This window comes from Aotus nancymaae, unplaced genomic scaffold, assembly GCF_030222135.1.
Source record: "Aotus nancymaae isolate 86718 unplaced genomic scaffold, 86718_ANA_hifiasm-v0.15.2.pri h1tg000059l, whole genome shotgun sequence".
Classification (NCBI taxonomy): Eukaryota; Metazoa; Chordata; class Mammalia; order Primates; family Aotidae; genus Aotus; species Aotus nancymaae.
Window position 1 is genome coordinate 70,254,511 of NW_026988473.1, and position 22,464 is coordinate 70,276,974.

Below are 22,464 nucleotides of genomic sequence, written 5' to 3' on the forward strand. Positions count from 1 at the left end.
ATTCATCCCACAGAATTTAAGACTTGAGGAGTGCAGGGTGCCATTCACCACACTGAAGTGGGGCAGGGTAGGTATTTGAATTAACTTACTCATAAGGTTTGAGAGCAATGTCCAGGTGAAGGGTACCAGAATATACCATACCTTTGACCTGTAGATCATTTTGAGCTAAAGACCATTTAAAATAAACAGAGGCAGGAAACGCTCTAAAAACACAGCACAAGTTTTCTTTTTGTAAAGGAAATTTACATTTATAAAGGAAATTTCCACTTGCAGAGATGTCTCCTTCGCCCTTACCAGGAAGAGGAGGTCTCTTAACAACTCTTATCAATGGAGAAGGCAAACAAAGGGGTAAGATCCATGCACTATTTTAGACCTTACCAAAGCTCTGGTGTGGTTAATTAAACACAGGATAGGTATGATTACTTAAATTATCTGTGTACATTAAAATAGACGCTTTTTTGTTTAAGATAAAAAGGAGAGAGAGGAGGGACACTTAAAATGAACATTGTTATGTTTAAATTTGAAAAACTAAAATTTCAAAGGACTTATTTTATTTTTCTACATGTATAATTTCATGCTCTGCACTGCAAAAATAACATATTTTGAAAGGCATTAAGAGCTTTTAACCACTTCTCAAAGTACTTTTCCATGTATTGCCTAAACTGCAGCTAGCTACCAAGGATCATGAAAGGATTGCCCTGGCTGGGGATTTTGAGATGTCTAACCCAAATATTTTATTTTATAAATAAGGAAATTAAAGCCTAGGGAGGTGAAATGACTTGTCCAGGGCCACACAGCTCATAAGCAGCTGGGTCTGCTTAAACCAGGATCCTGAGTCCAGTGCTGTTTCCACTAATGCAGAATGCTGGTTTTCTCAAGGATCTAGTTCTTAACAGGCACCTAGAGGTGTGAAGTGTACCAAACAGAAATGCACATTGGGGTCCTGAATAAAATAGTTTTCTTTGATGTATGTTGAAGAAGTAAAATATGCAGGGCTAGGGATTATGATGATAAGCAAATGTATTTCAGGTTCCATCAAGAACCTTGCCCATCTTTTCATTTCCTGGCAGTACTGCATCTAAAGCAGCTCAAAGAAGAAACGGTACCCCCATGGAAGAACACCTCTTCAATGATCTCAGCAATATATTTACAGATCTAGGCCATTTTTACTCAGAGGATACCATTTTCTCCAGCAGTAACCAGTGATGGAGTTGGTTCTGATTTGTTTTTCATGATGATATGGTTTGTCTCTGGGTATCCACCCAAATATCATCTTGAATTGTAATCCCCATGTATCAAGGGAGGGACCTGTAATCCCCATCTGTGGAGAAAGGGAGGTGATTGGATTGTGGGGGCAGTTTACCCCATGCCATTCTTGTGATAGTGAGTGAGTTCTTATGAGATCTCACGGTTTTATAGGTATCTGGCATTTCCCCTGCTTGCACTTCTGTCTCCTGCTGCCTTGTGCAGAAGGTGCCTGCTTCCTCTTTGCCTTCTGCCATGACTGTAAGTTTCCTGAGGCCTCCAGACCCATGCAGACCTGCAAGTCCATTAAATCTCTTTTCTTTATTAATTACCTAGTCTCTGCTATTTCTTTATAGCAGCATGAGAACAGACGAATACACATGAGATTCTGATCACCTGAGGAATGCAGACACTCACCCCTCTGCATTCCTTCTTAGTGGCTTCAGGAAGAATATTTAGGTGCCCCAGGCGGTGCTCCTATCTAGACCTGCTTAGTTTCACTCTGAGATCTCAGACCTACAGGAGTTCCTGAGGCTGGAATGGGGATTTTCAAGTGATTTCCAATCATACAAAGCACTGACAAGTGATGAGGCTTCAAACAACTAAAGTGACGGTTCACAGAAACATTAGAGAAAATGTAGCATAGACTAGGAGTTTAATGTATGTACTTTGCAAATGCAACACCGGGGCTGGAAGCCCAGCTCTGTCACTTCCTAGCTACATGGCTATGAATAAGTTACTTCCCTTCCTCAAGCTTCAGTTCCTCATGTGTAAAATGGAAGAAGTGACACCACCTGCATCATACCCTTGTTATAATAATTAAATAAGACAATTCATCTTTAAAGAATATATTACAGTGTCTCTGATGGCCTATAGTAAATACTTAACAAATGGTAGCTCTTAGTGTTGCTAATCTTAGTGCAGAGGTTAAAAGTGTGAAGTCAGGAGTCAGATTGCCTGGGCTCAAATGCTGGCCAAATGTCCAGAGAGATATTTAGCTCATAGTAAGTGTTTGGTAAATGTTTGCATATAATGATAAATTAGTGTTTTAGCTAGAATCATCCATTTCAATATGCATGTTTGTCAGGAGCCATGATGAATAATTATACGTGTTACTGAAACAAGAAGACTGTTGTACATAAAGTACGGCAGGTAGAAAATCTTTCCTTTTGTGTGTCACTGAGTGGGAATAAAATAGAAGGCTCTTTGGTGATGCACAATTGGGACTAATTTTCCATGTTCCCTGCAAAAGCTAATCTTCAATGAGAAAGAGATCAAGGGAAAGGGAAACGTGTCACAAAGACGCGACATTTATTTATTTATTTATTTATTTATTTATTTATTTATTTATTTAATGAGCTTTTTTTGAGTATCTCTGTTCCAGGGACACTGGCAGGCCCTTTATGTACATTGTCATAATGCTCATGCAACACTATCCAGGGGGCATCACCATCATTTTACAGATCAGATAAAGAGGTCAATCTGTGGAGGTGGAGGTGAGATTAGAATGCAAGTCTCTTGGATCCCAGAAACATGCAAGACAAGTTTGCAAAATCCCTGCACACTGTAAAACCCTGTAGACACGTGAATCTTAATAATTGTCTAACCTTGTCCATTATGGTAAGTCTGAAGTGGGTGTTAAAGTAAGGCTTCCTGAGAGCACACTGCTCTGGTTTCCTGGAAGCTCTTTATGGATGATTGAGGTAATGATTTAGGTGCCAAGGAGCTCTCTGTATTCTACAGCTGGGTCTGTTTCAATCTTCTCTCCTTGAGAATGAGTCAAAACCTCTGGGAATGAATGATGTCCTGTGAGGCACTGCCTTTGACAACTAGTGTGACATGTTTAAAGTGGTATTATCCTGCTCTGAGGCACAATGGGAAGCGGGAAGGTGGGAAGACACAGGAATCCCTGGGCCTGGCTCTGCAGAGGTGCAGAGACATTTCCATCTTTTGAGCAAATTATAGGCTGCCCTGGGGATCCCAAGGCACTAAACATCCTGCAGTGAGTTATTGCAACCTGAACACTCATCAAGGCTAATGACCCCTCTGAGTCATTAGAACACAACTTCTTTTGCTACTCCTGGAGCTGAGAACATGGGCATCTGGAATAGAAGCAGTCATGGAAATCTTGCTTTTAATAGCCACTAGACAGAACAGGACAAAAACAAAAATAATTTTAGCTTCTGATTACTTCTCCCATGTTTTTCCTGTTTACTTCAGGGAATCAATTTTGGAACTTGAGGGATGGAAAAATATATAGTGAATATGGCATGTTGCCTACCTATGGAATTCAGGCTTTAAAACAAAGACTTTACATAAAATATAGTTAATTCCTGAAAAGTTGTGAGTAAACAAAATATATATCTCTCTTTCTGTATATATATTTTTTGAGAGATGGAGTCTTACTCTGTCACCCAGGCTGGAGTGCAGTGGCACAGTCTCGGCTCACTGCAACCTCTGCCTCCCAGATTCAAGTGATTCTCCTGCCTCAGCCTTCTAAGTAGCTGGGACTACAGGCATGTGCCATTACACCCAGCTAATTTTTGTATTTTTAGTAGAGAGGGGGTTTCACTATATGTTGGCCAGGCTGGTCTCGAACTCCTGACCTCAAGTGATCCACCCACCTCGGCCTCTCAAAGTGCTGGGATTACAAGCGTGAGACACCACACCTGGCCCAATATCTGTATCAAAAATTATATTGTATGTGTACTCAGGAGGTTGCTGTTTAAAGGGAAGCTGCAGGGAATTGCTCAGGAAAATATATCACTGTCCCCTGATTCATAGCTTTCACATTTGGACTTTCCTACTTTCATTTCCAGAAAAGACCACAGGTTCCCTGTTAGCTGATGCTTGGTCATCAGGGCCCACTGACCAAAGGATTGGCCAGAGAAGGGGCACGGCTTCTGCTGCATGGAGCTTTGGGTTAAGTATGCCGAGAGGGAAGGGAATGGTCATTTAACAAAAATTGTACCGAGCACCTGATTTGTTCTTTCAAATACTTAATTCATTTGGTCTGAAAGGCGTATTTGTTATAGGTTGTTCATCCTGGAACAGGGTTGAAACTTCTTTCTGTCCATGTGTGGAAGCAATTCATTCTGTTCTCTAACTATATTCTGTTCTCTCTTGCAGGCACAAGGCAGGCTGTCCTTCCACAATTTGTTGAACTAAAGCACAGCCCGGTGATCTGCTTTGGCCAATAAAATGTGAGTGGATGCAACATGACACCTCTGGGTGGGAGTGTTTCAGAGTCAGTGTGATTTTCCATCTTCTCTTTTTCTTTTTGCCACAGCAACCTATAGAGCTCTAGATAAGACTATTTTATTAGTTTGTATCCAGTGTAAGGGTGACACAGAGCACAGCCCCCAGATGTGGGAGTCAGAGATGCAGGGTGCAGAGCGCAGAATCAACTTTGCTTTAGGCATTGAGATTTTAGGATTGTTTGTTCCTCAGCGTGATATGGCCAGGAAACATTTTATTCATTCAACAAAAATGTTCAGAGATGCCCACTTCCACTTTAATCAGAGCTCCAACCTGTTGACATGTTGGAGCTCTGATTAAAGTGGAAGTGAGGGAACCCCCCTTTTCAAGGGACTTTGCACTGCTTTTCATCTCAGCAGTCATTGTTCTTTTAACAGGCCTTTGGAAATGAGAGCAAAGGAAAAGAATTCCTTGTGGGAAATGATGCCGTGACACTAGGAGGTATAAGTGATATTTAGGAAATTATCTCTCTAGTGCATATCTCCTCCCACTAGACTCATGTTCCAGGAGGGCAGATCGACATTTGTTCCCAGGGCCTAGTGTAGCACCAGGCACACGGCAGGTACTCCATCAGCGATGAATGTGTTAGGTATGGTGAGTTGTTCAGAAGGGTGCTGGAAGGAGGCAGAGGTGGGCCTTTATTTTGACAATTGTAAACTGGGCATATAATAATGTTTACTTTGAAGTGTTTCTATGAAGATTAAATAAAAGAATATATATCAGGCACATGGTATAGGGCTTAGCATGCAATAAAGCCTCCAAATGCGGTAGCTGATATTGGTTACTTATGGTAGAGAGTGGAAAAATACCCAAATCTTTTCTGAGTGAGAAAAAGTTCCAGCCATTTGAGTTATATCCCTCAAGAAAATGTGTTGAAATCTGAAGTTGTGAAGGCTGTACCATCCCCAAATATGCCATCTCGTTTATTGATTATTTAGAGTTGAAAACACTCGGAGAAATTGTAGTTTCAGAAAGGGAGAGCTGACCTGTCTTTTCCTGCGTGCAGCCAGTGATAAAGATTCCTCTGGGAGGGGCAACCTCTCCATACCAGGTGAGAAAATGCCCTTATCATGAGAGACTGGAATATGGAGGCTGCAATGGACCTGAATAAACATACTTAACAAAGTAATGCTTATCGTTGTCCACCTGTTTTACACTCCCCATATATCTCCCAGTGACTCCCCTAGGAAATTTACTACCCCCAGCCAGATTTTCTTTGTCCTGTCATTTCTTGTCAAATTTATCATTCTTTGTCCAAAATTCACAAAAGCATTTTGCTTTGGCCACTGCTATGGACGTCACTCTCTTAAGATCCCCATGTATATGTAAAACTAATAAAATTTGTATATTTTTCTCTTGTTTACTGCCTGGTGTCAATTTGACTTCTAGAACCAGCTGAAGAGCCCACTAAAAGTTGTAAGTGGGTGGGGGAGGTGATCTCTGGCTTCCCTACAAATTCTAATGTTGGGTGCCTGTGACCCTATTTGGAAATAGGGTCTTCGCAGATGTGGTCAAGTTAAGATGAAGTTATTAGTGTGGGCTCTCATCCAAAAGGACTGGTATCCTTATAAGAAAAGGAGAAGACAGGGACATGCAGGGACAAACACCCATGGGAAGACAGAAGCAGAGACTGGAGCAATGCATCCATAGGCAGGAATGCCTGGGATTGCCAGCAAATAACAGAAGCTAGAAGGGGCATCAAGGAGTGTCCCCCACAGGTGTCAGAGGGAGCATGGCCTGCTGACAACTGATTTTGGACTTCTTGCCACTAGAACTGTGAGAAAATAAATTTCTGTTGTTTTAAGCCATCCAATTTGTAGTATTTTGTTACATACAGTAGCCCTAGGAAGCAAATATGCCAACCATCCATGTTTTGTGTAGTAGCCATGAGTAGTGGCGATATCACAATTCCTTCCCTGAACATTTCTTAAAGCTCAAAGTCTGTTGGAATTTCATCAGGGCAAGTGTAGGTGAAGTTTCTTCCATCTGACAAAGGCATGCGAATTACATCACTATCTCCAGTTTCCATCAGGAGCCAGAAAAATCCTCTTGAATATTTGAATTCAGTTACACGAGAGAGAAAGAAAAATAAAGATGATGTTCACTTAGGAGAATGTTATTTCTTGAGAAAAAGACTCTTAATCCTTATCTTGGCCTATATAGGAGTGATTCTTCGAAATTTCCTAAAATAGAATTGAAAAAAGAACCCTCCGCAACAGCCACTCAAGTAGACAATGTTCATTTAGGCTTCTTGGCACCAAGTCAACAAGAAAGGGCTTAATTAAAACAGGGTCAGTGACATTAGGCAAACCACTGCAGCTGGCCCCAGGAGGAGGGATACGCACTTTCAACTCTAACAAAGGCTCGCTGTTGCCAACGAAACCACCATTCCACACATTTTTGGCAGGAAGGGAACCTGTCCTCTGAGAACCTGAAAGAGGCTATTTTTTAAGCTCAGTAGCAGTCTCCCAGAGTTAACAGTATAGCAAGAAAATGTTGGTAGGTCTAAGAAACCCAGGAAGCAAATCTAAGAAATCCTCAAAGGCTCTGTAGGCCTGGAGGACAGAACCAGAGAGACTAAAGTGAGGTAACCATCTATGCCCTGGAAGAACTTAAAAATCACACTTTGCACTGCTTTCTGTGAAAAGTCCTCAGGGAACTGTGGGATGGGGTGGCCACAGACAAATGAACATATTAGTGGTGGGTCACTCATAATCCTTCTTTGGTGTTTTCTATCTTGAAGAATATTTTGATTATTTGAACCTCCTGAACAACTGTAGCTAACTTCCTGCACCTTGGAAAGCCCATCCTGTTTGCCTCTGAGGCGGGAGGTTACAGAGGGAGTGGCCATGTCCCCTTCCCAGCCCCAAGAAGGCCCCCTTTCCTTCTCATTCTCCCAGATAACCAGTGGATGTGGAGTGCTCCAGACTTTAGAGCCCAGGTGTAGAGGTGCGGACCCTGACATCTGTCCATGTGACTCCATCAGTGGGACCTCCCTGGAATGGGCGGGGTTTCCTCAATTTCTCACAATTGAGGTTAATAAGTGCCTAGGCCCTGTATTGACTTCATGCATTCTTCTTTGCACCAGGCATTGTGCTGAGTACATGGAAAACAAGTATAAGCAAGACTTTATCTCTGATACAGAGGGGTTTTCTAATCCAGTCAGGTAAGCAACAAACAAAAAAAACCAAAAAAACCTTACAATGGGGTATAACAGAAACATTACTTGAATACCAAGGAGAATTAGAGAACAAGCAGGCCCAAAATGGCTAATTCACAGAGTGAGAGAGCTGCAGAGCTGAGCCTGGAGTCCCTTCTAGGGCCCCTTGGCTCTTCCCTTTGTCTACCTCCTTGTTCCTGCAGGATGATTTTCCTCCAGTAGACTTAAAGGTCAGAAGGGCAGGAACCATATCCTCTACTTCCGTCAATTGTATGGGTCCCCTAATGCAGCCCTGCAAACATAGCATCTACTTCAGAAAGGGATTTCTGCATAGACAGTCTGTTCCTTTCTCTGAATGTGGGAATGGAGCATTTGGGACAAGGGCAATATAAGTTTTTCTGCTACTATATCTAACTATGTGAGTTTGGGAAAGTTACCAGACCTCTCTGAGCCTGTTTCCCAGTTGGTAAGATGAAGAAGGTAGATCAGATAACTTCCAAAACTCTAGAATTCTATGACTATAATCTAGCTATGACTTGGAGCTAGACAGACCTGGGTTCAGAGCCTAGATCCAACCCTTATTTATTATGCAACCTTGGCAAATTATTTAACTCCACTGAATCTCCATTGCTCATTATTAAAATGGAGCTATAATCTTTAAATTTATCTCACTAAGCTGGTGTGAGTATTAAATAAAATAATACATGTACAAAGTCAGTTGTAAAGGAGCCTCTCTATAAATTTTCAGATGGAGTTTAAGAAATGTTTGTCAAAGGTATGAATGTCACTCCTTCTCCAAGAGATACAGAATTTCATGCTATGGTTCATGGGCAGGGCAACCACATACTCTGGTTCCCCTGTGTCTTGACATAATTATTATTATTTTCCTTTTCACTGTCAAAAACTCACTGATCTGTAGATCCAGTGTACTAATTTCAAAACAGCATTTGCTCAATGCCTGCTATAGAAAGTCAAGCTCATCCTCTTAGTGGCATTATTTGGAGTCCTTTCCCTGTGTAGTCATTAATTAAAATCCTGGTAACAACACAAAGTATCTGTGAAGTAGCTTACAGTTGGCCCTCCATATCCACAGGTTTTACATCTTGGATTCAACCTACTATGAATTGAAAATATTAGGAAAACAAGCTGGGCATGGTGGCTCACACTTGTAATCTCAGCACTTTGGGAGGCTGAGGTGGGTAGATCACCTGAGGTCAGGAGTTCAAGACAAGCCTGGCCAACATGGCAAAACCCATCTCTACTAAAAATACAAAAATTAGCTGGGGATGGTGGCATGTGCTTGTAGTCCCAGCTACATGTGAGGTTGAGGCAGGACAACTGCTTGCACCCGGGAGGTAGAGGTTGCAGTGAGCCAAGACCGTGTCATTGCACTCCAGCCTGGGTGACAGAACGAGACTCAGTCTCAAAAAAAAAAAAAAAAAAAAAGATTAAGAAAAAAGGGCCAATTAGAAAAACATATAACAATAAAAAATAACACAAATTAAAAATGTAGTGTAACAGCTATTTTTTTTCTTTTTTCTTTTTTTTTACTTAAAGTTCCAGGATATGTGTGCAGAATGTATTGTTACATAGTTATACATGTGCCATGGTGGTTTGCTGCACCTATCAACCCATCATCTAGGTTTTAAGTCCCACATGTATTAGGTATTTGTCCTAATGCTTGCCCCCCACCCTCCGACAGGCCCCAGTGTGTGATGTTTCCCTCCCTGTATCCATGTGTTCTCATTGTTCAACCCCCACTTATGAGTGAGAACATGTAGAGTTTGGTTTTCTGTTTCTGTGTTAGTTTGCTGAGAATTATAGATGAACCAGTTCCAGGTTCATCTATGACCCTGCAACTGACATGATCTCATTCTTTTTTTACAGCTGCATAGTATTTCATGGTGTATATGTGCCACATTTTCTTTATCCAGTGTATCATTGGTGGGCATTTGGGTTGGTTCCAAGTCTTGTGACAACTATTTACATAGAATTTACATTGTATTATGTATTGTAAGTAATCTAGAGATGATTTAAAGTATATTATAGGATATGTATGTTATATGCAAATACTATACCATTTTATATCAGGGACTTGAGCATCTGTGGATTTTGGTATCCAGTAGGGGAAGAGGGTCAGGGTGGTTGACTATACATCACCCACAGTCTTTTGCTGTTCATGACTTTTTGGTTGTCTACAATTCACTCTGCCAAACTCTATGGGGGAAGACTTAAAGGTGTTAAACCAGCAAACCTCAGGCCTGGTCTTGGCTCCTTGAAGACCTGATCTTTGTACTGAGGCAAGTCATGTCATTATTGCCAGAGTTGCCATATGTAAAAAGTAAGAAAGAAAAAAAAAAGGAGCCAACATTTATTTAGCTCCTACAGGGAACATTTTACAAATGCTACACCATTTACTCACTGCCACAAGTCTGGGAGGTACATATTGTTGTTCCTATTTACACCCGAGATTAGCAAGGCTCAGTAAGATGAGATAGTATCACTGAGATAAGTTGCCAAAGTAGTAGAGGAACTCAGGTAAAAAACCATTGTGACTTCCTGCCTCTCTTGTTGAAGTTTCAGTCGATGACTGTAAAACACTAAGCCCTGTAGAAGACAGGCTTCTACTAACACAGAGAAAAACTAAAATAGGTTTCTAATTTTTTGTACTGTTTTTTACTTCCTGGAATTTGCAAATCTCAGATATTGCTCTAGACTCTTTGTTGATTGTGAGATATTTTTTGGCAGAAAATAATTCAGTTGAGTTCCAAGGGCTGAAAGAGTTTCTCCATCTATTCTCCTTGAGTAAGAAGAATACTGATAAGTTGTGTAAATAGCTGAAGAAGTAAGTGCAATTTTCACTAAAAATCATGAGTACATGGAAAAGCTGATGAAAAAGGTCCTGAACCTCCATCACATCATTAGCTGACTGAGCATTTTATAATCAGGAGTGGAAAAAAAGGCCAGATAGATGGAAATTTCAGGTGAAATTGACACCTCTGTCAAAATAGAAAATCACTTCAGAATCTGAAAATTCTAATTCCTCAAGTCACAGATGCTTCCAATTAGAACAAAGGTTAATGTAGTTTCAGCTGCTACTCAGAATATTAAAATGTGCCAAGAAACTCAGACAGAGTTGGTTCAAAGAAGTTTCTTTTTCTACTAAAATATTTACTCCTTCAGAAATAATAATCAGAGGCTTTATGCCCCTTTCCCTGAAAAGTCACACTTAACACTCTTCACTTTCTTTTATGGCTGTGAACATGGCACAGACCCACACATGCCTCCACTTCATAAAAAAAAAACACCTTCCTGACATCTAGAAAGCCTCTAGTGAATCTGAGTCTCTGGGCAGTAAGTTTTTTGGAATGTGTCTCTGTTCTAATACAAACATTTGATATCCAAAGCAAATAATCATCAAACCTGCGATTCTGAAATTACTGTTCTCTGACTCAGAGGCACTGACAATGAGTCACTAATTTACATGTATGTACAAGACAGGGAAAGAAAAACATCCTATCTGCTTGTTTTGCCAAAGCAAGTTGGAGAGGTAGTCACACATTTTTTTTCCACTGAATCATAAATCTGCAGCCTCAGTTCAAGAAATAGGCTAGGAGCTCAGAAACCTATGAAGATACACCAAGACAATAGTCCTCTAAGCCAAGGACAAGCTGAAATTGTAAAAGCTTGAATACATTTTATACTAGCATTTATGAGGCAATTCTATGGGCAGGCATCTGAGTCCTATCCTGAAGTAATTTGTAAGCGGAAGACTCTGCCTATTTTAATTTATCAGATAAACATTCCTGGAGCTATCATCGCATATTAGTCATGAAAGCTGGAATTTAATAAGAGAGAACAGAATGCAGTTTTCAAAGTGCACAAAAGTTCACTGGGAAAACATATGCTTAAACTTCAGAGACCATGATCACTGGAAGCAAATGCAAGAGACAGCTAAGTGCCTGGAATTAAATGTCTGAAAGAACTACTCATCAGATGCAATTAAGCAGGGAGAAGGGGAGAAGCACACATTTGACCTAATGTGTTGTTTTGACTAAGTTCAGCCTGCAAACTACAAATCCCTTTAAAGGAAGGAATCTCAGAACATTCAAGATCAGGAAAGTTAAAGGGCAAGAAAGTGTTTGGTTTGAAATGATTGAAAAAAGATGTGTGTGTCTCTGGTCAGGGATAAGTTCCAATAAGACCCACTCAAATGTGCTAAACATTGATGTTATTGAGAAGTCTAAGAGCAGAGGTTCAGACAGACTTAGACTCAAATTCTAGGTCATCTGGTTAGTAGTGACCTTGACACATGACTACAATTGAGCCTCAGTTTTCTCATCTGTGAAATAGGGATAATGAAATGTTTCCAATAAAGTAGTGACAATTAAAAGATAATATATGAAAAGTAGTGAGCAGAATGCCTGATACATTTGGATTAAAATATCTAATTATTTCAAAAAAGTTTCTAACAGAAACTTTTGATGGTGACAGAAAACCATCAAAGCACAACAGCAAGAAAGGAAGAAAAGAACAGAGGATCCACAAAACAAACAGGAAACCATTAATTAAATGGCAGTAGTAAGTCCCTACTTATCAATAAATACTTTGAATATAAATGAATTAAATTCTCCAATCAAAGGGCATAGAGTGGCTGAATGGTTAGAACAAAAAAGACCCAACTATGTTCCGCCTACAGGAGATTCAATTCACCTTTAAGAACACATAGAGACTGAAAGTAGAGGGATGGAAAAAGATAGTCCATTCAAATGTAAACCAAAGAAGAACAGGGGTTAGTCATACTTACATCAGACAGAATATATATTAAGTCAAAAACTGTAAAAAAGAGACAAAGAAGATCATTATATAATGATAAAGGAGTCAATTCATGAAGAGGATATAACTTCTATATATTTGCACCCAATCTTGGAGCACTTAAATATATAAAGCAAATATTAAAATATCTGAAGGGTGAGATAGACTGCAATACAGTAATAGCAAAGGACCTCCATATCCAACTTTCAATAATAGACAGATCAGACAGACAGAAAATAAATAAAAAAACATTCAACTTGAACTACACTTTGAACAAAATGGATCTAACAGACATATACAGAACATTTCATTCAACAGCAACAGAATATACATTCTTCTCCAATGCACACAGAACATTCTCCTGGATAGATCATATGTTAGGCCACAAAACAAGTCTTAACAAATTTAAGAAGATTGAAATCCTATCTATGGAAAGTATCTTTGTTAATCACAATGATATAAAACTAGAAATTAGTAACAGGAAGAATTTTGGAAAAATCAAATATGTGGAAAATAAACAACATACTCCATTAAGTCAAAGAATAAATTAAAAAGGGAAATTAAAAAATATCTTAAGGTAAATGAAACTAAAAACATAGCATAATGTAACTTATGAGATGTAACAAAAATAATTCTAAGAAGAAAGTTTATAGCAATAAACTCCTACATCATAAAAGAAGAAAAGGGCCAGGCATGGTGGCTTACACCTGTAACCCCAGCACTTTGGGAGGCCGAGGTGGGTGGTTCACCTGAAGTCAGGAGTTCCAGATCTGCCTGGCCAACATGGCAAAACCCTGTCTCTACTGAACAATTAGCCGGGGATGGTGGCAGGTGCCTGTAATCTCAGCTACTCAGGAGGCTGAAGTGGGAGAATCATTTGACCCAGGAGGCGGAGGTTGCAGTGAGCCTAGACTGTGTCACTGCACTCCAGCCTGGGTGACAAGGCAAGACAGAGTCTCCAAAAAAAAAAGAAGACTTAACAAATAACCTACTGTTATTCCTCAAGGAACTAGAAAGAGAGAACAAACTGAGCCCAAAGTTAGCATAAGTAAGAAAATAACAAAGACCAGAATGGAAGTAAATTAAATAAAGACTAGAAAGATAATAGAAAAGATCAACAAAACTAAGAGTTGGGTTTTTTGAAAAGAAAAGCAAAATTGACAAACCCTTAGCTACACTAAGAAAAAAGAGAGAAGACTCAAAATCCGAAAGGAAAGAGAAGATATTACAACTGATATTACAGAAATACAAAAGATCATAAAAGACTATAATGAAAAATTATATATCAACAAATTGGATAACCTAGAAGAAATGGATGAATTCTTGGCAACATATCACCTGCCAAGACTGAATCATCAAGACATAGACAAACGAACAGATCTAAGAATGAGTAAGGAGATTTAATCAGTGATCAAAAGTCACCCAGGAGAAACAACAACGACAAAAAAGCAACAACAAAAAAACTCCAGGACCAGATAGCTTCACTGCTGAATTCTACCAAATATTCAAAGAAGAGCTGATACCAATCTTTCTCAAATTATTCCAAAAAGGGAGGAAATACTTCCAAACTCATTTCCAAGGCCAGCACTACTTTGATACTAAAGCCAGACAAGGATACTACAAAGAAAAGAAGACTACAGGCTAATATCCTTGATGAACACAGATATAAAAATCGTCACCAAAACAGTCACAATGGATATGTGTTTTGAAAAATGCATCATTAGACAATTTCATCATTGTGTGAACACCATAATGTACACTTACACAAACCTAGATGGTATAGCCTATTACATACCTAGCTATGTGGAATAGCCTCTTACACATCTAGGCTATGTGGTACAGCCTATTACACACATAGGCTGCATGGTATGGCCTATTACACAACTAGGCTATGTGGTATAGCCTATTGCTCCTAGGCTACAAACATGTACATCATGTAATTGTACTGACTACTGTATGCAGTGGTAACAAAATAGTAAATATTTGTGAATCTGAACACTCAAACATTTAAAAAGTACAGTAAAAATGTGGTATAAAAAATAAAAAGTGGTGCACCTGTATAGGGCACCTACAATGAATGGAATTTGCAGAACAGGAAGTTGCTCTGGGTGAGTCAGTAAGTGAGAGGTGAGTGAATGTGAAGGCCTAGGACATTACCGTATACTACTGCAGACTTTATAACACTGTATACTTAGGCTACACTAGATTTTTTCAAATTTTTTTTCTTTAATAATAAATTAAACTTAGCTTGCTGTAACTTTTCTCCTTTGTAAACTTTTAAGTTAATTTTTTTCTTTTTGACTCTTTTTTAATAACAGCTTAGGCTGGGTGAGGTGGCTCACGCCTGTAGTCCGAGCACTATAGAACAAGGCGCATAGATCACCTGAGGTCAGGCATTTGAGAACAACCTGGCCAAGATGGTGAAACCCCTCTTCTACTAAAAATACAAAAATTAGTGGGGCAGGATGGTGCATGCCTGTAATCCCAGCTACTTGGGAGGCTGAGGCAGGATAATTGCTTGAATCCAGGAGGTAGGGGTTGCAATGATCCAAGATCATGCCATTGCACTCCAGCCTGGGCAACAGAGCAAGACTCCATCTCAAAAAATAAAATGACACACACTGTACAACTGTGCAAATATATTTTCTTTCCTTATATCCCCATTCTATAAGCTTTTTTCTATTTAATTTTCTTTTACTTTTTAAACTTTTTTGTCAAAAATGAAGACACAAACATATACATTAGCCCAGGCCTATGCAGGGTCAGGATCATCAATATTGCTGTCTTCTAACTCTACATCTTGTCCCACTGAAAGGTGTTCAGGGGCAGTAACATGCATGGAGCTGCCATCTCCTATGATAACAATGGCTTCTTCTGAAATGCCCCCTGAAGCACCTGCCTGAGGCTGTTTTACAGCTAACTTTTTTTTTTAATAAGTAAAAGGAGTACACTCTAAGATAATGATATAGTATAGTAAATAAACCAATAACAGAGTAGTTTATCATTATCAGATATTATGTGTTGTCCATAATTGTATGTACTATATTTTATATGACTGGAAATACACTGGATTTATGTCAGTATCACCACAAACACATGAGTAATGCTTCATGCTATGACATCACTAGGTGATAGGAATTTTTCAGCTCCATTAAAATCTTATGGGATGACCATTGTATATGTGGTCCATCATTGACCAAAACATTGTTATGTGGTGTATGACTGTGCTAGCAAACAAAATTCAGTAGTGCATTAAAAGGATTATTTACCATGATCAAACGGGATTTATCCTTGAGATTCAAGGATGGTACCACATAGGCAAATCAATTAATGGGATTCACCATATTAACAGAATGAGGGAAAAAACACATACAATCATCTCAATAGATACAGAAAAAGCATTTGAGAAAATTCAACATTCTTTCATCATTAAAACTGTCAATAAATTAGGTATAGGAGGGATGTTCCTCAACACAATAAAAGTCATATGCTAGCATCATACTATGCTAAAGACCCATGGCTAACATCATACTCAATGGTGAGAAATTGAAAGCTTTTCCTCTAAGATCAAGAACAAGACAATGATGCCCACTCTTAGTACTTCTACTTAACATAGTGCTGGAAGTTTTAGCCAAAACAATTAGGCAAGAAAACAAAAAGCATCCAAATAGGAAAGGAAGAAGTGAAATTGTCTCCCTTTGTTGACAATATGATCTTATACATGGAAAACCTTAATGACTCCATTAAAAAACTGTTAGGACTGATAAATTCGGTAAAGTTACAGGATACAAAATAAACACAAAATCTATAGTGTTTCTATACACTAACAATAAACTGTCCAGAAAACAAATTAAGAAAATAATTCCATTTATAATAGCATCAAAAAATGCTTAAGGAGTAAACTTAAACAAGGAGGTGAAAGATCTGTATACTGAAAACTATTTTAAAACACTGATGAAAGAAATGGAAGATGGCCGGGCACGGTGGCTTACATCAGTAATCTCAGCACTTTGGGATGCCAAGGAGGGTGGATCATGAAGTCAGGAGTTTGAGACCAGCTGGCCAACATGGTGAAAGTCCATCTCTACTACAAATATAAAAATTAGCTGGGCATGGTGATGGGTACCTGTAACCCTAGCTACTCGGGAGGCTGAGACAGAAGAATCACTTGAACATGGGAGGTGGAGGTTGCAGTGAGCCGACACTGCGCCACCGCTCTCCAGCCTGGGTGACAGAGCAAGACTCTGTCTTAAAGAACAAAACAACAAAACAAAAACAAAAACAAGAAGGAGGGAAGGAAGGAAAGAGAAAGAGAAAGAAAGAAAGGGAAGATAACACAAATAAATGGAATGCTCAGCACATTTATTAGGTTAGTGCAAAAGTAATTGTGGCTTTTGCCATTAAAATAATGGCATTACTTTAATGGCAAAAGGAGTACACTCTAAAATAATGATATAGTAAATAAATCAATAACAGAGTTGTTTATCATTATCAGATACAATTATTATACATAATTGAATGTGCTACATTTTATATCACTGGAAATGCATTATAGCAAAAAACACAGTTACTTTGGCACCAATAGTAAATATTCAATAAATGAAGCTATTTTTACTTTTATTCCATATAAACTATCTTAGAGAATTCATCACATCCCAGGTGTCTCATTAGTAGAGGAATATAATGAATAAGACTTAAAAAAACTTTACTTGATCTAAATTATATAGGTATGAGCAATATGCTTGCAATATTACTACCTTTTCTGTATTAGAATACCTTAGGTCTATACTGCCAAACCCCAAACTCTTCAATGACAGAAATATCAAATAGGGATCTTAATCTGTGCAAAAGACTGTGACAATATTGGTGCCACTATGAACAATTTATACTGTAATGCTGAGAAACACAGCAAGCACATTCTTCTGTTTCTCTTGGCTGTGTAAGCCAAAGCACTGGTTTATGAATTGTTTATTAAAGCCTTCTATGTAAGAGGTAATGTTTTAAGCACTTGGGATATTTGTTCATTTCAGTGAAAAAAAAAGACAAAAATTCCTGCCCCTATGTAACTTATATCCACTCCATTCATTTGTTTATTTATTCATTCATTTTACCATATGGCAAATGCCATAGTAGGAGTCATGAAAGGGAAGAGACAAAGATACAAAGAGGAATATGACACCCCGTCTGATGAGCTCCTTGTCTGACAAAGCAGAGGGTGATAGAGCAGATCTGTAAATAGCTACTGTATTATAATACAGTAAGCTCTACAATGGAGTTTTAGCAAATGGCATCATGGACAGACATAGAAGAAGGAGCAAAGTTTCCCCAAGGGAGGGAAGAAGAACAGAGACTAAGGAGATGGCACGAGATGAAGACATTTGAGGAAAGCTAAACAGGGGTTTGTCAGTTGGGTAGAGTGGAGAAAGGGGATCAGGCAAAGCAAACAACTGCTGGGTTCTGTCAATGAATCAATTAATGAAGTATATGGAACAATGTAAGATCAGAAAAAGGTACAATGTATAAACTAAAGTAGCTTATTTGGGAAACAACTCTTATCAGTCACCAACTAATTAAATTCTGCTTTTGTCTTGTTTTTAAAGTAGGCCTTAGTAGAGAACAGTCTTTACCCAAGTTTTTTCATAAGGTGAGAATAGTTGAGTGGACTTCCACTTGGGTTTGCTCTCTGATGCTTTGTGTTTTCCCAGAATAATGCTTAAGAAAATATGGCTCATCTGTTACATGTGTGGAAAATAAGCTTCCTGGAGGAGAATAAGTTGTAAGTAGTTTTAAAATAGAGAATCTTGGGCCCTAATCCTTGCACAATGAATCAGAATCTTGGGCAAGAGATCTGGAGACTGTAATTTTTCATAAGTGGATTCTTAAAGAAGGTTTGAAACCACTGGCCTAGGAAAAAGTTTACTCTCAAACACTGCCCTCTCAGTTTGATAATCAAAATCATTTGCCTATTTAACTTAATTATTTCAGCCAATACCGTACCTGTATTTGTTCTGCTATTACTTGAATTTAAACTTCCTGTATCTTCTTTGTCTAGAAAAAGGTAATTTTCTCTGCTCCTGGGACCTCCACTCCCACCCCCTTACAATCCAAGGAGGATCACTCTAGCTTCACCTATTCTTCCAGTCAGTGAAAACGTTACCATGACAACATCACATCTATGTCCTCCACTTGGCTGCACATGAGAAGCACAGATTGGCTTACCCAGGGTCCATCCTGTAGCAGCAGGCAGGGGCAATCTATGGAACCTTGTTTGTGATGAAGATTGGACACTGTTATTAATTTTCCAGAACCAAGGATTCTGGAAGTGTAGGATATAATCTCATTTCACTCTAGCTATTGATTTCTTCCCAACTGATAGGCTGGATTTGGGGATAAAGTTACTTTGCAAATAATGGATAAAGTCTATTCTTTATCCTGGTAACAGAAACTTTTTGCAACTACTTTTATCTCCCTATCCTAGCGTTTAAATCCAATTAAGTTTCAGAAACATTTACTGAGTGCCCACTATGCCCTGTGCAAGTCTTCTTGCTGAAGATCTTTAAAGGAATCAAACCACTTTTTACATTAATGTTTAAAAATTTAATACGCAGTGCATTTTAAACAAAGTTATAGTTAGAGCTATGTTTTTAAGAAGGGAGCCATGGATAATAAAAGTTCATTCCTCTAGGATTCTATTGGAAGTCATCAGAAAAATAAGACTCCAAATTTCTTCTATCTATCCACTACTCCTTCCATCCATCCTTCCTTCCATCTGACAAGAACTGTGTGGAAGGCCCTGTGCTAGCTGCTGGATATAAAATGGTGAGCAAACAAATTTGTCTCCCACCCATTGGAAGTTTATAGTCCTGGAGGCAAATAGAAAGCTCCAAACCCTAGGTTCAATTCTATCTCTATTTGTACAGGTTTGAGGAGTCAGTGAATTTCCCGAATTCTCTATTTCCTTATGTGGAAGGGGGTGGCCCTGTCTGTTGCACAGGGCAGTTGGCAGAATTGCATTTGAGTTCACCCTAACATTTCGATGTCTATATAAATATAATAATTGCAAATTAAGTTTGATCCAAGTAGTGGAGGAAATAGCTATCTCTGTACATAATGGAGAGGAGTAAAAGCTTTTGAAATAAGAGGCAGGAGACCTGAGTTCTATCCTATCATTTTCACTGATTTGTGCCCCTGCCTGTGGGACAGGGAATCTCCCTCGGCCTTGATTTGAGCTGATTGATTTATAGCTTCATGATCCTCTCAGTGTATGCCACTAGGAAAGGTAAACCTGCAGAAATGCAGAGCTCAAGGGTCTCTTAAAAGCTAATCAATTCCATCTGTTCCCATGTCAGGCTTCCTGAAGAGATCTGACTTTCCTTTCGAAGGCCTCTTAGGAGGCAAATATCTCAGCCTGTCTTGGAACCCAGTGCAGGGAGTTGTCTAGGAGTATTCAGGAGTGGGCTGCAGGGGGCACACAGGTAACATTTGTGTTGGCTAGAGTGCTCCACAAGCTGTGCAGGGAGGTTTCAAAATGTGGAGGCTGTTAAACATCCTGACACCCACTTAAGAGGGCGTCATGGGAGCAGGAGCTCCATGAAGTGTTTGGTATGTACCTAAAAGGCTCTGCCTGTGCAGATGTGAAGAACCTGCCCGAGGTGCAAGCGCTGGCTTTCTTGCTAAGGCTCTTTAACCTGGCACCTTGATGTGGCATGGAAATTCACGACCCCATTGCACCCCATCTCTCTGCAAGAGACTCTAGCCCTGACACTGATGCACATGGACACCCTCCCAAGACTGAACCAGGAAGAAGTCGAATTCGTGAATAGACCAATAATAAGTTCTGAAATTGAGGCAGTAATTAATAGCCTACCAACCATAAAAAGCCCAGGACCAGATGGATTCACAGCCGAATTCTACCAGAGGTACAAAGAGGAGTTGGTACTATTTCTTCTCAAACTATTCCAAACAATATAAAAAGACAGACTCCTCGATAACTCACTTTATGAGTCCAGCATCATTCTGATACCAAAAGCTGGCAGAGACACAACAAAAAAGAACATTTTAGGCCAATATCCCTGATGAACATCAATGCAAAAATCTTCAATAAAATACTGGCAAACCAAATCCAGCAGTACATGAAAAAGAAACGATCCACCATGATCTAGTCAGCTTCATCCCTGGAATGCCAGACTGATTCAACATATGCAAATCAATAAACATAATCCATCACATAAACAGTACCAATGTCAAAAACTACATAATTATCTCAATAGATGCAGAAAAAGCCTTTGATAAAATTCAACACGCCTTCATGCTAAAAACTCTCAATTAACTAGGAATTGATGGAATATATCTCAAAATAATAAGAGCTGTTTATGACAAACCCACAGCCAATATCATATGGAATGGGCAAAAGCTGGAAGAATTCCCTTTGAAAACCAGCACAGGACAAGGATGCCCTCTCTCACTACTCCTATTCAACATAGTATTGGAAGTTCTGGCTAGGGCAATCAGACAAGAGAAAGAAACAAAGTATAGTCAAATAGGAAGAGAGGAAGTCAAATTTTCTCTGTTTGCAGGTGACATGATTCCATATTTGCAAAAGCCAACCCTCTCAGCTCAAAATCTCCTTAAGCTGATAAGCAACTTCAGCAAAGTCTCATGATACAAAATCAATCTGCAAAAATCACAGGCATTTCTATACATCAATAATAGACAACAGCCAAATCATGAGTGAACTCTCATTCATAATTGCTACAAAAAGAATACAATACCTAGGAATACAACTTACAAGGGATGTGAAGGACTTCTTCAAGGAGAACTACAAACCACAGCTCAAGGAAATAAAAGAAGACACAAACAAATGGAAAAATATTCCATGCCTATGGATATGAAGAATCAATATCGTGAAAATGGCCATACCACCCAAAGTAATTTATAGATTCAATGCTATCCCCATCAAGCTACCATTGACTTTCTTAACAGAATAAGAAAAAAACTACTTTAAATTTCATATGAAACCAAAAAAGATCCCCTATAGCCAAGACAATCCTAAGTAAAAACAAACAAACAAACAACAACAACAACAACAAACAAACCTGCAGGCATCATGCTACCTGACTTCGAACTATATACTACAGTGCTACCATAACCAAAACAACATGGTGCTAGTACCAAAACAGATACATGGACCAATGGAACAGAACAGAGACCTCAGAAATAATGCCACACATCTACAATCATCTGATCTTTGACAAACCTGACAAAAACAAGCAATGGGGAAAGGATTCCCTATTCAATAAATCGTGTTGGGAAAACCGGCTAGCCCTATACAGAAAACAGAAACTGGGCCCCTTCCTTTAACTTTATACAAAAATTAACTCAAGATGGATAAAGATTTAAATGTAAGACCTAAAACCATAAAAATCCTATTAGAAAACCTAGGCAATAGCATTCAGGACATAAGCATGGGCAAAGACTTCATGACTAAATCACCAAAAGCAATGGCAACAAAAGCCAAAATTGACAAGTGGGATCTAATTAAACTAAAGAGCTTCTGCACAGCAAAAGAAGCTAGCATCAGAGTGAACAGGCAACCTACAGAATAGGAGAAAATTTTTGCAATACATCCATCTGACAAAGGGTTAATATCCAGAATCTACAAATAACTGAAACAAATGCACAAGAGAAAAACAGACAACCCCATCAAAAAGTGGATGAAGGATATGAACGGACACTTCTCAAAAGAAGACATATGCAGCCAACAAACATATGAAAAAACCTCATCATCACTGGTCATTAGAGAAATGCAAATCAAAACCACATTGAGATACCATCTCACGCCAGTTAGAATGGCGATCATTAAAATGTCAGGAAACAACAGGTGCTGGTGAAGATGTGGAGAAACAGGAATGCTTTTACACTGTTGGTGGGAGTGTAAATTAGTTCAACCATTGTGGAAGATAGTGTGGCAATTCTTAAGGATCTAG

The 22,464-nt window shown here is 39.0% G+C and overlaps 1 protein-coding gene across 4 annotated transcripts in view; it reads right to left on the reverse strand.

Annotated features, from left to right (window-relative positions):
* Window positions 1–22,464, reverse strand: part of ME3 (malic enzyme 3) — a 211,516-nt gene that overhangs the window by 77,440 nt on the left and 111,612 nt on the right. The window lies entirely within an intron of this gene.